Raw genomic sequence first — 17340 nt, 5'->3', positions numbered from 1 at the left:
CGCATTTGCTTCAATCTCTCGCCAGATGTCGATGCCATTTTTGTCGTTGTTTGCTCCTCACAAATCACTCAAGCACAGGGAGACTCGGTCAAACCAATGAAGCTAACTTTCCTTCTAGCAAAGAGAGCCCAACTTAAACATAACAGCTTTTTTCAACGTTAACTGACGATTACCAGCGTCAACCCCTTCTTTCGACGAATGTCGACATCCACCCTGAAAGAGTTAAATAAACTTCGAAGATTACAAGCGAATTGTCTAAATCCGATTTGGTCTTGTGACAGTACAGAAGGAAGCACTTTTTCAATCCTTCTAGCTAGAACTTTAGAGATTATCTAAATTATCATCATTATTCAGAAGTGAAATTGGCCTGTATGATGCACATTGTAATAAGTCACTTTTCTTTGGAAAGACTTGGAAAATATTTGGGGAAAAGTTTGAGGTAGAATTTTGTTGCTTCTAGAGTCTAGTAATGTTGGTAATAATAGTGTACCTAACCTATTAGAATTTATTTGTTTTTTTAAGAAATTTCCACTGGGTAGCCATTAGGAACCGCTGTTTTCCCACTTTGGAGTGAGTTTATAGAATCTAGTAATTCTGCGAGTGTCACAGATTTGTCCATGTCCTCTGCACTATGAGTATCTAGCTGTGCTATTTGTAATGCATCAAAAAACTCAGATTGTGTCTTATCTTCTTTAAACTGAGTAAAATATAAGGACTTGTAGTACTCTGTGAATGGGCGGGTTAAAATATGAATGGGTTAGAATATGAAATAACTCACTTTTCCTGTTCTGTGTCAATGGTGTTGGTGCCGATCCCAGCTCCTTTGTGTGTACAACAGAAACTAACCCCAGATGGGTCACCAGTTGCTGGACAGTAGTGAACTTTAGACTGAACGCTCCTATTTCCATATATCACGTGTAAAGATGTGTCCAGTTGGCAACAGTAGTCTCCTGTTCTACTCACCTTTGTGACACTTTTGCCAACCAAATACTTTAGGGCCAAACATGTAGAACAATGAACAAATCTGATGACCATTGTATTAAGTTAGTCTGTATGGTAAGCCGGGCATCACGGTGGCACAGTGGTAGTGATGCTGCCTCGCAGTAAGGAGACCTGGGTTTGCTTCCCGGGTCCTCCCTGTGTGGAGTTTGCATGTTCTCCTTGTGTCTGTGTGGGTTTCCTCCCACAGTCCAAAGAGATGCAGGTTAGGTGCATTGGAGATGCTAAATTGGCCCTATTGTGTGTGTGTGTGTGTGTGTGTGTGTGGTGCTCCTATGATGGCCTTGTGCCCTATACTAGCTGGGATAGGCTCTAGCACCCTACGTGACCCTGTTCATGACTAAGCAGGTTAGACAATAACTGACTGCATTTTTGCCATAGCACTTATCTACTTTTTGTCATTTTTATTTTGATTTCTCTTTTCTGCACCCTTAATTGCCTTCCAATAACGACAACTAACAATGAATGAAGGCGACACTGGGACAAACGAAAACACAAAAGTGGTGAAAGGCCTCGGCTATTTGAGTATCAGACCCCCTACTGTTCTCATTAGTAAATAATGGCTGGGACACTTTGAAAACTGAAGTGATAATCATGATAGGGATCAAGAAAATCTTAAAAATTAAGATAAAAGCATTAAACTGTTGTTCTACTGTATTTCTGAGATGGCCATGGCAGATTGGCCTTCTAGCTCTGTGAAGACGATGGCTTGTGTTCTGTTTTGTGTGTGGTATTTGACCCATTTTTTGACACCCAATCTACCGGGAAGGAGGTCTCTCTTTAATTTGCCTTTCCCAAGATTTCTTCTATTGCTATTTTTTATGAGGACTTTTTCTCCCCCCCCCCCCACCCACACCCTTGTCTTCTTAGGGAGTCAATCTTGGGTGGGCTGTCAAAAAAAACAGGGCCTGTTAAAGCCCACTGGGGCATTCCTTGTGTGATTTTGGACTCTACGAGAAATAAATTGTTGTGGTTGTTGTAAATTATCTCTGTGTGCTTACTAATAAAATTTAGAAATGCAGTTCTGTAATATTTGTAAAACTCAGAGACTGGTCGGATAACATCTTATTTAATCACTAGCTGTGTAAGCCCATGCCGTAAAAAGCCCAGGATCCCAGAAACTATTGAGATCGTCAGAAAAAAATTGAAATGTAGAGATGTCAGGAAATTGAAAGGAACTACTCTGGGTGTCTCTCTCCTAGGAGGTTTCGTTTTGCCGGCGTGCTGACCTCGCTTATTTATTAGCGCCGGGAGGAAAAGTAAAAGGGATACCGTTTGGCTGACATGCTTGCCTCACTTCTGTATCAGCCGCTAAGCAAATGTGACTCTTTGTTCGGAGGTTTTGTTTTGCCGACGTGCTGGCCTTGCTTGTGTATCCCCGAAATTGGAGCCCTTACCCCGACTCCACCTCTCGCTTCCGGGCCGTACAGACACAGACACTTCCAGGCGTAGACATTTATATATAAGAAAAGTAAAGTTGGTTGGGGTGTAAACCTGCAGCCCCAGTGGTCCTCCAGGACTGAACTCGCTAGTCACTGCTCAGAATAAACAGACAAAAACACGGGATTACTGCTTCATATTACACTCTTTTTCTGTGTATATCTGACATTCAGCAACAGATTCTCCAATGCATTGTGCTTCGTTGTTTTTAATTCTTTAAACAGTTTGCATTCCCAAAAAAAAAAAAAAAGCAACTGACCATTCTTATTACAAACCAGAAACCAACGGGTCGCTGTGGCACAGAATGGCCTGCAATCCAAAGCCAATCATAAACAACCATACTTTAGACCAATAGAATTTTCATTGGTAAATGGCCCTTCCTGGGCCATTTACCAATGAAAGCGCACAGGTGCATACTACTTGGCTCTGTGCTGAGAATGGGCTTAATGCAAATGAACCATGCAGCTGAAATGATTGGCAGGCCACGTTAATAGCACCGCTAGCCAATAGGGTGGATGGATGACGGAAGGCGGGGCAGTGGGCTGGTCAGGAAATAAAGATTCATGATCATATTGTGAAATGGAAAGGAAAAGGTTGGTGATACCCAAGGAATACACAAATCTCTTTGGTTAGCTAGCATGTTTTGTTCCTATTGGCTACCGGCTCTCATCCATTGACCTCCAGTCCCCAGTTGCGACTCTGAACAACAACATTTATTTATATAGCACATTTTCATACAAAAAGTAGCTCAAAGTGAATACCAACCCCCACACCCCAGCCAGCCAATAGCCCCCCCCCACCCCCCGTTTCACCCCGACTCTTCGATTGAGGTGTCGCACTCTCCAGGGGAGAAACATCGGCCTTAGAGTTGATTTCTTTATTGATAAGAGGTGTGGTGCTTTGATGCATAAGGTATAACATGTCTCCTGAAACACTATCTGATATTACATTTTCTTTGTCCAGCTTATAAATAAAGACATACAAAATATTTACCAACTTCTATGTTAGCTAGACACTCAGCTACAACACACTTGCACCTTACCGTCAGCAAAAGGCAAAATTAAAGATGGTCTGAGTTAAAGCATAACCCCCTTAAGCCAGCATTTTAACCTGATCTATGCTACATTACACAATGGAGGGGAAGGAATCATTTAATTACTCTGCAACATAAAAGAGTCAGGCTCAAAGGAAGAAAGTGTTTCATGTTGAGTAAACATTAGTCAGTGCACAAAACCATAAACCGCTACAAAAGAAGATCACACACAGGCCACCAACTTGCTGAAGATGCTAGTCTGATGCCAAAAAAAGTGCAATGGTTTCATCCATGGTAATAAATCATCTAGTGTAGGAGTTTGGAATAAGTGAGAATAAACTTAAAAAGAATCCAAGTCAAAACTGAACACTCTCTTTTATATAAATACAGTTCATTCAATGTCACGATAAAACAAAGCAGATACATTAATTTACTGAACGGACGAGCAAGACATTAGCCTCCCCAAGAACTGTTCACAATGTGGCAACTGTCAATGCTTGTGTCGGAGAAATGTGAAAGTCGCTAAGCCTCACACTGCAGCAGTCTACTATAACACAAGGGGCAGCTTTAACATTCTGCCTTCTCATACAGAACAGAAAACAGAAAATAATATATATTGAGAGATATCAGAATCAGAAAACTTTATTAATCCCGAAGGATTAATATGTTACAACTTAACAACAGCCAAGGGACATGTTACACTAAGAGCAAGTATAAAGTAATCATGTAAATATAAATAAAGTATAATAAATGTAAGTATCAAACTAGAGTGCAGAGTGTTGCACCTTAAGTTAATATTGCACATTCTGAGAACAAATAAGGTTATTCTCATGTGAAGAGAAGACCATTTATTGCACAAGAACAGATAGTATGTTGCACATTTCAAGTACTTGAAAAATGTACCTGGATATCCATCCATCCATCCATTTTCCAACCCGCTGAATACCTGGATATCCAATAAAGAAAAAAGGGTAATAGCTTAAAGTACGGGTGAGTGACTGGAAAAGGAGTTCTAGAGTCTGATGGCTGAGGGGAGGAAGGATTTTCTGTGACGTTCTGTGGAGCACTTGATGCTAGTCAGTCTACTGCTGGAAACGCTCCTCTGTCCAACCACAACACTATGAAGTGGGTGATTAGCATTTTCAATAATAGACCAAAGCCTAGACAACATTCTCTGATCTGCCACAGTTTCCAAGCTGTCCAGTTTCTCTCCTACCAAAGAGGAAGCTTTCTGAATTAGTTTTAGTCTCCTGATGTCTGCCACAGCAAAGAAAAAGGCACTGGCATATATTATATAATATTCTTTAATGTATTAAAGAATATATATATTGTATATTACATAATATATATATATATATATATTGTATATTATATAATATATAAAGAAAAGTGCACAAAGGAACACGTATCTGGATGTGTACTAAATCTGCATCTGCACATCAGGAGACACTCGACAGACTGAGCTACTGTATACTGAACCTACTGTATATTATTTCTCTCTCTCAAGCTTCCGTCAACTATTAATTTCCCCCGGGGTCAAATAAAGTATATATATATATATATATATATATATATATATATATATCTAGCTAATATAGTTCCATATCTATCTACCTATCTATCTATCCTATACAAAGCCTTTCTTGATAATCTAAATTTTTAATCTTGCCTACTATATTATCTATAGTACATCTAATATAGTGTCTTATTTAGGAATCTATCCATTCTTTACGAGTTTCTTTTTAATCTACCTAAACTGTTAAACTTGCCTACTACATCATCTATCTATCTAATATAATGCCTTATCTATGTATCTATCCATCCATCTGATACGGGTTTCATGTTACGCTATCTAAATTTTTAATCTTGCCTGCTATACCATCTATCTATCTATCTTAGTGCTTTATCAACATGTCTATGTATCTGAGTTTCTTGTTAATCTAAATTTTTAATCTTGCCTACTACTTCATCTATATAATATAGTACCTTATAACCATCCATCCATCCTCCAACCCTCTATATCCTAACTACAGGGTCATGGGGGTCTGCTGGAGCCAATCCCAGCCAACACAGGGTACAAGGCAGGAAAGAAACCCTGGGCAGGGCGCCAGCCCACCGCAGTAATACCTTATATATGTATCTGTACATCTATTGTGAAAGATGCTCGGACACAGACAGACACTAAGACCAACAAATCCAAAACACACGCTATTTATTTTAACAGCACAACACAGCCAGAATAAACTCTGCTCACAGTTCTTTTCCTTTTCTTCGCCCACTTCCACTCTTCCCTTGCAGGCTCTGTTCACTACCTCCCGACTCCGACGGCCTCCTTTATACTGCACCCGGAAGTGCTCCAGGCGTTTCCTAATTAACATCCGGCAGCACTTCTGGGTGTGGCGGAAGTGCTGCATGCCAAGGCTCCAGAGCTGTCCAGGCACCCACTGGCGGTGGCCACGGACCCCCCCTAGCTCCGTATCCATAGCCCTGATGCTATCCAGAAATGCTGCCCTCTTGCGTCCCAGGGAAGATATTGCCCCTCTCCCGATCCTATCTTTCTCTAGGCTTCCTATATGAGTTTTGTGTATAATCTAAATTTTTAATCTTGCCTACGTTACCATCTATCCATCCTATACAAGTTTCTTGTTAATCTATCTTAAATTTTAATCTTGCCAACAATACCATCAAATAAAGTGTCTTTCCTATCTATCTATCCATCCATCCCACAAAGGTTCCCCTGTAGGAAAAGTTTGCATCAACTTTCAAGGATTCTTCACCCGCCATTGTTGTAGAAAAGCTGTAAACCGTTAAACAATTTTTTTTCAGATTTTTGTAACATAAACCTTTTTTTTTTTTTTGTTTTAACCTTGGGCAGTTTAACACTTGCCACTGTACCATTTCAGGTTATTTCGCTGGACTTGAATTGCTTAAATTTCAATAAAAACTAGAAAAAAAAAAAGGAAGTGTCCTAAAACTTTCAACCAGCTGCATAAACAGCGGACTGAGTGTGTATTCCGACCCCTTTGCTTTGTGCACACTTTGTGTTTCGGGTTTAACTTTAAATGGATAAATTTGCCATTATTGCCCATCAATCTACATTCAATAACCCATAATGACAAAGTGAAAAGTCTGTAAATTTATTAAAAATCAAAAACTGAACTCTCTCATTTTTGTAAGCATTGTAACAGACAGACTGGCTTCCCAGTTGAGAAAGACTCCCTTTCCCTTACCTAGCTGGGAGGCCAACATAATGAACTGTACAGAAGAGAAGAGCAACAATACTTGCATCTCAGCAGCAATGGATGGGAATCACATGCCCAGCTGTGATGCCGAAGGACAAAATGGATGGAGCATCCCAACTGGAATAAGTAATGGACTCTTTCTCGGTCGGGAGACCACATATATGGGACAATGGAAGACTGCCTCTTGCATGTAGGTTGCTCCACACAAACGACTGGGAAGCTGCATCCCTTATGGCAAACCCCTGTATAGACGGCCGCAGGGCACCATGGGAGTTGTAGTCCCATAAGCCTGCCCTATTGTGTTCCCTGGGGGCCGCCAGAGAGAAAGCTGTCGAGAAGTGAAGGCTCAGGTTCCACTTGGCCCGGATGTGCTCTCCAGAGACAAGCCACTGAGACTGGAAGTACTTCGGGGTTGGAAGGCCATGTCGTCACCTGGGGAGTCAAAGTTGGGAGAGGAGACGGACAACACTTGCCTGGGAGGAGTGGAAGAGAGAAGGAGGTGGGAAAAAAAAAAAAGGATTGTGCAGTGTGGAAAGAAGCCTGTTTAAAAGGTACACTGTTCAATAAACAGGACTAGTGTGTGTGGAGTCGTGGCTGGACTTTTAGGGTTCTGGGATGCCACATACAGGCCCGAGTATTCAGGGGTGTTGTGTCCTGTATACATACAGTGATCCCTCGCTATATCGCGCTTCGCCTTTCGCGGCTTCACTCCATCGCGGATTTTATATGTAAGCATATTTAAATATATATCACAGATTTTTTGCTGGTTCGCGGATTTCTGAGGACAATGGGTCTTTTAATTTCTGGTACATGCTTCCTCAGTTGGTTTGCCCAGTTGATTTCATACAAGGGACGCTATTGGCAGATGGCTGAGAAGCTACCCAACTTACTTTTCTCTGTCTCTCTTGTGCTGACTTTCTCTGATCCTCACGTAGGGGGATTGAGCAGGGGGGCTGTTCGCACACCTAGACGATACGGACGCTCGTCTAAAAATGCTGAAAGATTATCTTCACGTTGCTACCTTCTGTGCAGCTGCTTAGTGAAGCGACATGCTGCACGGTGCTTCACATACTTAAAAGCTCGAAGGGCACGTATTGATTTTTGACTGTTTGTTTTTCTCTGTCTCTCTCTCTCTCTCTCTCTGCTCCTGACGGAGGGGGTGTGAGCTGCCGCCTTCAACAGCTTTGTGCCGCGGTGCTTCGCATACTTAAGAGCCAAACAGCACTATTGATTTGTTTGCTTTTCTCTATCTCTCTGACAGACTCTGCTCCTGACGCGCACTCCTTTGAAGATGAAGATATGTTTGCATTCTTTTAATTGTGAGACAGAACTGTCATCTCTGTCTTGTCATGGAGCACAGTTTAAACTTTTGAAAAAGAGACAAATGTTTGTTTGCAGTGTTTGAATAACGTTCCTGTCTCTCTACAACCTCCTGTGTTTCTGCGCAAATCTGTGACCCAAGCATGACAATATAAAAATAACCATATAAATATATGGTTTCTACTTCGCGGATTTTCTTATTTCGCGGGTGGCTCTGGAACGCAACCCCCGCGATGGAGGAGGGATTACTGTATTCACAAATTCGACACACACACATACCAGGTGTTTATAAAAAAAAAAAAAAAAAAAATTAAATCACATATGTATTACACAGTTAACAATTTGAGTCAGTTCCCCTTAACGATTTCCAGATTTTGGCACTTGAAGAAATGAAGGAACATATTGTGGCTGCCATGTTAACCATCGACAGTGATGTGCTACCAAGGGTCTGGGATCAATCAGACTACAGAGTGGGATACAAGGGGCACATATTGAGCATTTTCAAAATTAAGAAGAAAAACAAAAAACAGAGTTACTTTACAAATTGGTTGACGTTACATTTCACATGATACAGTACACAGTCACCTCGCAAGACATTTTTGAAAGTGTTCACGTCTTTTTGATTCACCCTTTATAGAACTCCGATGATCGGTGTCAGTGGTTACTTTCAAAAAGTTTTTCATTCATTTTTCATTTTTCACACAGTATTCTATTTGTGTGTGTTTAATTCAGTATTAGTGCTGTTTAACATCGGAGCGGAGTGGTGGCTCTGAGGCTAAGGATCTGCACTGGTATCCAGAAGGTTGCCGGTTCGAATCCCCGTCACTGCCAAAAGAAATCCTACTCTGCTGGGCCCTTGAGCAAGACCCTTAACCTGTAATTGCTCCAGGGGCGCTGTACAATGGCTGACCCTGCGCTCTGACCCCAAGGGGTATGCGAAAACTAACAAATTCCTAATACAAGAAATTGTATAAAGGCGAAATAAAGAACAAAAAAAAAAAAAAAAATCCATTGACGATTTAATACAAAACGAGTTTGTCACAAATTGGGCAAAACAATGAGCACCTTTATTAACATGTATAAATAAACTCGCTGCATAATGTTGATTTTTGTTAACTGATGTGTTTTTAAAATAAAAGTTAATTAATTATGATGATACACTGTACTATAAAAAAAAAAATATGGTGCTTTTTTTGTTACTGTTAATAGTGGATACAATTAAATATTTTGGATCAGCGGTAGCCCCAGATGGAGAATGAGAGGCAGAGATAATCCACAGAGTGCAGTGTGGATGGAACAACTGAGAGAAGGAATCGGGAGTGATGTGTAATTGAAGAATTAAGCTCAGGTTTTGAAGACTGTAGAAGCAGGCAGACATGGCAGGGGCACCCTCAGCTCCAAAGAAGGCACTCAAAGTCTCAGGACAGGCAGCAGAATCAGATTTTATTGTACGGCGCACATACAGACTCACTTCAGATGGAACAATGAGCGACCAGACACAGGCACCTTTTACTTTTATTACAGTTCTTATCACTTATGCCATTATTCTTCCTCATCTGACTTCTACAATTCCACTGCTCTAGTCTTGCCTCTAATTAATTCCACTGATAATTCTTAGTTGAGGGGGTGTCAAACCCTGCTCTGTCCATCTTATCTGTTTGATCAGGACTATTCTCTCCCTCTAATATGTCAGCGTTTGCTACCATAATTTACAACCAAGAAGTTCACATTCCCTCTATAAGTGAGGGGGGCCCATCCTTTTGGCTCTCCAGCACGCTATTTGCCATTGAGCAATTGCCAGTTTACTTCTGAAACACATCAGAGATAAAGGGAATTTTCAGACAAGGACTTGAACAGAAAATCTCTCTCTCTCATATTATATAAGAGTACGCGACACGTGTTTCGCCCTAATTCTGGGCTCATCAGGCGTACACACTCACTGCACTCCTTCTCGGGAATCGAACCTCAGACGTCAGCGCTAGAGGCGAAGCCCCGAACGTTGCGCCACGGCGTGTGGTTTGTTTATTTGACAGCATGTAGATCGGGGTAGTTACATTCACGGCATTCGTAGTCTGAATCACAATCTGATTGTATGGGTGGTTACCTACCAGGTAACGCTTGTGGTTGGTCAGCAAGTCGGCTAACATCCGCCACGGTGCCCTCTTTCAGTTGTGAGAAGCAGATCATAGAATGCATTATTTGACAGTAAACTATTTCAACAAAAGAGTACGCAACATATATATATATGTGTATGTATACACACACACACACACACACACACACACACACACAAAGTATATAGAGCGAAATACCACCGACTCACTCATCACAAAAATCTCCCAAACCATGAGGACTTGGGACTTGAAATTTAGAATGTAGGTTACCCTTGGCCCATAGGTGCTTGCTAAGAAACAGTTTTAAAAATTTCGAGGACCAAGCGCGAAATTTCTTATAGTTTTTCAGACCCATTTGTATGTCTGTCCGCTTTTCACCAGAGAACTACTTAATGGATTTAGATCAGGTATTTTCTATAATTTGCTTGAACATTCCAGTTGATTTTACGACTTTCTCATCATGCTAAGTATCATAGTTTGCTTGTGGTACCGATTTATTAACGCAAATCTGAGAGAGAGGCTGAGGGTTGGGGCCCTCCTCGGAGCGTAATCTTAACTCTGCTTAGTTAGTGAACGAGGGAACTACTTAACAGCTTTTGATCTTTTTTTTTTTTTCTATAATTTGCTTGAACATTCCAGTTGATTTTGCGACTTCTCTTATTCCACTAAGAATCAGTTTGTTTGCAGGAGTGACATATTCAGGCTAATCCGAGACAGAGGCTGTGGGCTGCGGGGAGGGGGAAAAGTGACGTCAGGAGTAGAGAGCTGGGCCGGGGCCCTCCTCACAGTCCTGTTTCACTAATATGTGGGCGAAGCCGCTGGGGATGGCTAGTATCACTATATGCAGATGATATGGCACTGTATATATCAGACCCACACAATTCTGTGCCCGCAGTCCTAAAAGCAATAGCGTAATTTCAAAAAGATATCTGGACTTGGAAGTAATTTGAACAAAAGTGTGCTTTTTCCAGTGAATTCTCTAGCAAGCAACATTAGATTGGACACCTTCCCTTTAATTGTTGCAGATTAGTTTAAATACCTAGGGGTCAACATCACGAGTAAACATAAGGCTCTTTTTTCAACAAAATGTTGCTGTCTGCTTGGAAAAACTTGAACAAGACGTGCATAGATGGTGTACCCTTCATCACACTTTACCAGGGAGAATTAACACCGTCGAGATGAAAATCCTTCCCTAAGTTTCTGTTTCTATTTCGAAACATCCCCATATACATTGAATCATAATTTCTTAAAAATAATTTGTTAATCATAACCTAATTTATTTGGAATTCGAAAAATCCATGCATCCAAATGTCGACTCTACAATGACCTAAATCAGAAGGTGGCACGGCACTACCTAACTTTCAATTTTATTACTGAGCGGCAAACACAAGCTATAAAAACCTGTACATTGACACAAATAGCTGAACACAGGCTTGGTCCGCAATAGAAATGAAATCCTGCAGTACTTCTTTATATTCCTGGCTTTGTACACCCGTAAATACGAGGTATCGTCAATATGCTAAGAATAACCCAAGGCACAGGACATGGACCCACCTGTGCCTGCTGTCCCACTGGCTTTCGTAAGAAGACACTGGCGATACCATTTCTCAGCCATATTACTGTCATACATCAACAACATTCATTTCTAGAGCACATTTTCATACAAATGATGTAGCTCAAAGTGCTTTACAGGATGAAGAGAGAAAAAAAAGACAAAATATATATAAAAAAATTAGGCAATACTAAGACAGACAGACAGACAGACATTAATTCGTCATTTGTGCATACCCGGAGCTTCCAAAGCACAGAGGTTTAAATACTCAGCTAGGCAAACACAAACTTTGGAGTTGTTGTTCTTAATTTAAATATCTGCAGGAAATGGTTTATTTCGACTTTACAAATGCATTGCAGCAGCAAAAGAGTTCACATTAAAAATACTGAACAGAGAAATATGTCTACAAATCTTTTTGTCACACAGAAAATTAGGAAGACTTTCAATGAAACTGAATACTTTTGCACAGCACCGCGTCTAAGAAAGTCCAGGAAAGGATGGACATGTGATGAGGAGAGACCATGAACATGTGGGCAAAAGAAAGATGGACATGGGTAACGTAAAAGAAGATCTGAAAGGAAAAGGGGCTGATTGGCGAGGAGGTGCAGGACTGAGCTGTTGGGAGAAGGTTGATCAGGCACATCAACCCTATATATAAAAGTGGGAAAGGAAGAAGAAGCTCGTACCAATCATGTGCCATATTGCAGACCTTCCATTACCGATAAACATCTTCATCTGACAATCATACTTCAAATTCCCCTTTAACAACCATTCATAAAGTTAATTTTAGAACCCGATGACAAGTTTTTATATCTTGCTCGCAAACACAACATCAAAACGATGACCTACATTGATCGTTGCTATGGTAACAGCAAACAAGCATCATATTCTTCTACCGCAGATGCATCGCCAAATGTCTCTGAATGCATGTGCTTCTGCAGACGGAGCTTACAATAGAAAAATCATCTGAAAGAACATTTCTGTCGATTCTGTGCTTTGTTCAAGAGTATGGAAATGAATTATAAACAATGTTGATTTAGTAAGTACGTGTCCAACCAAAAAGAAAAAAAAGCCAAAAGAAACAAGAATGTTACACAACACATGCTTTGAAAACTGTTTGGTATGCAATTACCTAAAATGAGACTGTGGACTTTGGGAGAAGAACTTGAATATAGATTTGAGAAAATGCTTTTTACAGATGAAAATGACAGAGCTTACTGACATGATAAAGCAATATACACAAAGCACTAAGTGTGGACTATCAAAAAGGAGGGAAAACTAGCAGCTTAGCACAAGGCAAAGATGATTTTGCAACAGTTGTCACCTCACATTTCTTACTATGTTCAGGCAATCACGTAGAGAAGAGGAGCTCGTAACTCTCAAAATATTGCAGTGGTGCATCACAAGCATTTCTAGTAATAAAATGCATTGCACTTGTCATTCCAACAGATGGCGTATCACAAACTTTAACACTGCTTTCATGAATCCCATACCAAATGGGTATTTGGGGCGGAGTGCTGGCTCTGAGGCTAAGGATCTGCACTGGTATCCAGAAGGTTGCCAGTTCGAATCCCCGTTACTGCCAAAAGAGATCCTACTCTGCTGGGCCCTTGAGCGAGACCCTTAACCTGTAATTGCTCCAGGGGTGCTGTACAATGGCTGACCCTGCACTCTGACCCCAAGGAGTATGCGAAAACTAACAAAATCCTAATACAAGAAATTGTATAAGGCAAAATAAAGAAGAAGAATAAAAAAAAGCATATAACAGAGGAATATGCATTGCATTTGTCATTTCAACAGATAGCGTATCAAAAACTTTTGGAGTAACAAAATGTATCACTACATGCAATACAAAACACATTCAAATAAATATTAATGTTGGGGGGGTGGGGTTGGCAGCTTGTGCTGATAGCTTGTTGCTTTACCCACCACACAACGAACCCCCTGGACTGGGACCCGAGTGCAGTGGGTGACACCTCAGCACCTCACTGAAACAATGTGAGGTTTTGTTTTTACGGTGGCTGGTGTGCCAATCCTGCCACCAATACCCGAGATCTACATTAATTACTTAGATTTCAACCCCATCTTAGATGGGTAGTAATAATAATAATGATTCATTTTATTTTTAAGGCACTTTACATTTGTAGTAAACCTCAAAGTGCTACATAAAAAATTTAAACAAAGACACTACAAGATAATTAGAGGCAATTTTGTTAATATGCCTTCCTAAATTGAAAAGTCTTTTAACAGTTTTTTTTTTTTTTTTTTTTTTTTTTTTTTTTAAACAGCCCACAATTTGCTGTGTTCTCAGGTTCTCTGGTAGGGCATTCCAGAGCCGTGTGGAGCACCCATTGTCCGAAGTTTGGTCGTAGCGGGGCGAAGGCGATAGGTATTTGCAAGATGAAGGTTCTTGAAGTGGACTGTAATATAAGAAGTTCCTTAAGGTATTGTGGAGCATTTCCATGGATACACTGGATGAGTGAGCAAATAGGGAGCCACTGGAGTGACCGGAGGATTGGTGAGATATGTACAGTAATTTAAAACAATTATACATCTCAAAAAGTACTTGTGCAAAAAATTTTGCAAATCATAGGCCTAGTCCCATGACTAAACAGAGCAGACTGCAAAAATCCCAGAGAAATGAACGATTCCTATAGAAGTTGTTATCGCTGTTTTTGATGGATATGGGGATGAGTACTGTTCAGGAAGGCTTTTAGCTCTACCTGACTTTATTACCCTTCTCTCAGTTTACTTCTCTGTCAAGATGCTAATGTAACCTGTGTGTGTGTGTGTGTGTGTGTGTGTGCTACACCATCAATTATGTTGTCTGTTTTTTTTCAGAATTCACTGTCTTAATCTTCTTTATTTATTTATCTGGTTTGTACAATGCTATATACGCTGCCGTTCTTTATTATATTCTGTAAGTGCCTTGAGCATGGGAAAGGCGCTATATAAATAAAATGTATTCTTATTATTATTATTACAACAAGAGCAAAAACAAAATTATTTATAAAGCACATTTATGATAAACAGCCAATGCTGACAAAAGTGCTATACAATCAAAAATAAAATGAATCACATAAAAATTGGTCATTTAGAAATAAAAATAAAGGAAAACAAAATAAATTAAAATAGCAGCAGCAGCAAGATAACAAGTACAACAACAAAAACAAAAATCTATACTAATAAAAGGCAAAGCCCTCACTGACTGACTGACTGACTCACTCACTCATCACTAATTCTCCAACTTCCCGTGTAGGTGGAAGGCTGAAATTTGGCAGGCTCATTCCTTACTGCTTACTTACAAAGGTTAGGCAGGTTTCATTTCGAAATTCAAAGCGTAACGGTCATAACTGGAACCTCTTTTTTGTCCATATACAGTAATGGACTGCAGCTCGCTGGCTGTGGGAGGCGGGGTTGTGGGGGTTGCGTATCGCGTCATCACGCCTCCCACGTAATCACGTGAACTGACTGTGAAGGAGAAAGGACGGCCTTATATGGCGTTCGTTTATAAAATAGCGGACAGGCTGTGTAAAGGCAGCTTCACAAAAAAACAGATCCTTAACAAATTGTTATTGGTATATTTTCCCACAATTTAAAAAGGTTTTCTTTTCTTCTTAATTAAAATTTAAAAGCAATACTTCACCGCTGCGAAGCGCCTCTAGCGCTGACGTCCGAGGTTCGATTCCCGTAAAGGAGAGCAGTGAGTGTGTACACCTGATGAGCCAAGAATTAGGGCGAAACATGTGTCACGTACTCTTTGCATTATTTGACAGTAAACTATTTTCAACCATTCTATGATCTGCTTCTCACAACTGAAGGCACCGTGGCTAATGTTAGCTGACTTGCTGGCCAACCATAAGCGTTACCTGGTAGGCAACCACCCATACAATCAGATTGTGATTCAGACTACGAATGCCGTGAATGTAATTACCCCGATCTACATGCTGTCAAATAAACGAACCACACGTCATGGCGCAATGTTAGGGGCTTCGCCTCTAGCGCTGACGTCTGAGGTTCGAATCCCGAGAGGGAGTGCAGTAGAGTGTGTACGCCTGATGAGCCAAGAATTAGGGCGAAACACATGTCCCGTACTCTTTGCATTATTTGACAGTAAACTATTTTCAACCATTCTATGATCTGCTTCTCACAAATGAAGGCACCGTGGCCGATGTTAGCTGACTTGCTGGCCAAACATAAGCGTTACCTGGTAGGTAACCACCCATACAATCAGATTGTGATTCAAACTGCGAATGCCGTGAATGTAATTACCCCGATCTACATGCTAGACAAAACCTCAATGAAGAAGAAACAGTGTGTAAGCAAACATATTAACACATGTGCAATTAAACATGTGCATTTACGGGGTGATTTCTCAGGCTTAAAAGCTCGCCTTTTATTAAAAAGGTAAATGCAAACTGTTTTCATTCTGAAGGGCACAAACCACGTTGGATTTCAGCCGTTAAACGCGCAAAAATGTCGGTACACCAGATAAATAAGCGCAACATATTATCAGTTGTATATGCTTACAATACATATAGAAATGTGTTAATCGTTAACTAATAGTATGGGATGGTGTTGTTCGACTCGCGCCTTGATTTAAACGATTCCATGTCTTGGTGGGTTTGCGTAGCTTATTGTCAATATCTTTACACCTGTTTTTAAGACTTATTGACTGAAACGGGCTTTCACGAAAAAAGTTAGGGCTTTGCTACAGGATACACCCTCCACAAGTTAAGGAAGTAAAAATAAAGGTATATATTTCTGTTTTATTTAAACCTTTTAAGTTCGTATGCATAGCCCCATTTGGCTGTTTGTTTTTTTTTTTCCTTTCTTCAGTAATATTTAATATCCTTAAAGAAAAACAACATATGCATTTTACTTTTTTTGTATCTCTTAGTAATATTTTAGTGTAAAAGGATAACCAGTATTTAAACCTTTTATGTTACTTTATAAAGTTATTTTACACAATGTTGAAAAATTAATAAGAAAGCTACATATTTTGGCAGCTGCTGCTTTAATTTTCAATGAAATGAAAAAAGCTCTCCAAGAGAAAACCTCAATGAAGAAGAAACAGTTTCTAAAAAGGGGAAACCCTCATTTATAAAGGTTTGCTGCAGATGACTTAACTGAAAATAAATGAATAGTTCCTATGTGTATAATACATATTTATCTATTTGACTTATGCCTTTATTCCAGCAACTTGCAACATCTGAGGTACAATTTGTTACATTACTTTTGTTTTTTGCAGCACAGGCAGGTGAACGGACTTCCTCAGGGTCACACAGTGGTGTCAGTACCAGGATTTGAACTGACAAGCTCCGGGTTTGCTGAAATATTACTGAAGAAAAAAAAACGAAAACGGGCAAATGGGGCTATGCATACAAATGTCCATCCATCCATTATCCAACCCGCTATATCCTAAATACAGGAGCCAATCCCTGCCAACACAGGGCACAAGGCAGGAAACAAACCCCGGGCAAGGTGCCAGCCCACTGCAGGGCGCACACACCCACACACACCAGGGACAATTTAGAATCGCCAATGCACCTAACCTGCATGTCTTTGGACTGTGGGAGGAAACCGGAGTACCCGGAGGAAACCCAGACAGACAGGGGGGAGAACATTGAAACTCCACGC

General features: G+C 40.4%; 1 protein-coding gene across 2 annotated transcripts in view; it reads right to left on the bottom strand.

Annotated features, from left to right (window-relative positions):
* The window catches only part of efl1 (elongation factor like GTPase 1), a 230443-nt gene that overhangs the window by 164447 nt on the left and 48656 nt on the right, over nucleotides 1-17340 (bottom strand). The window lies entirely within an intron of this gene.

The sequence above is a fragment of the Erpetoichthys calabaricus genome, chromosome 17, assembly GCF_900747795.2.
Source record: "Erpetoichthys calabaricus chromosome 17, fErpCal1.3, whole genome shotgun sequence".
Lineage (NCBI taxonomy): Eukaryota > Metazoa > Chordata > Cladistia > Polypteriformes > Polypteridae > Erpetoichthys > Erpetoichthys calabaricus.
The sequence above is the reverse complement of the archived record's forward strand: the minus strand, read 5'-3'. Positions and strand labels throughout refer to the sequence as shown.